Below are 697 nucleotides of genomic sequence, written 5' to 3' on the forward strand. Positions count from 1 at the left end.
CTCCAGGCTAAACAATCCCAACTCCCTTAGCCTCTCCTCATAGCACTTGATGATCTTAAAGGTCTCTTCCATACTTGATGATTCTATGATTCTTTGGCACAGGTAACACTACCTGTTCCACCTCTTCCCCTGACAAAGCAGTTTCCAGTGTGGGTCTGCAGCAGCAGCACAGATGCATCGATGAACTGTGAGCAGGAAGACAACTCTTGTCAGTCTCATCGTGCTGTACCAGGGATGAGCTGGGGGGCAGGTGTGAGCTCCCAGCTCCAGACCACCAGACCACCCGGACAACCTGCAGCAGGGACAGATGCAGGATGAGCAGAGATGAGGGCAACACACACCCCGCGGCAACCTCCCTCTGCCCTTCAGCACTCCCCAGCCTTTGTGGCACATCCCCAAAACTGCGGGAAGGGCTGACAGCTGGGAAAACCCTGAGCAAATCAAACCCACGGGCAAGGAGCAGCACGAGCCCGAGGGCTGCTCTCTTCCTTCGAGAGCAAGCGACAAAAACAATACACACTGAAAAAACACCACGAGCAAAGCGCAGCCTGCCACTGGGGCGGCAGAGCTGGAGGCGCAGCCTCCGCCGCACAGATCGCCGGATGGGGGTGAGGGAAATGTGCTGTTTGCAGACGCAGAGCCCTTCGGGAGCTGTGGCACTGTCTGTCCTCCCAGCAGCGCCGCGGCCGCCGCCGGC

Source organism: Acanthisitta chloris, unplaced genomic scaffold (assembly GCF_000695815.1).
Source record: "Acanthisitta chloris isolate BGI_N310 unplaced genomic scaffold, ASM69581v1 scaffold32655, whole genome shotgun sequence".
Taxonomy (NCBI): domain Eukaryota; kingdom Metazoa; phylum Chordata; class Aves; order Passeriformes; family Acanthisittidae; genus Acanthisitta; species Acanthisitta chloris.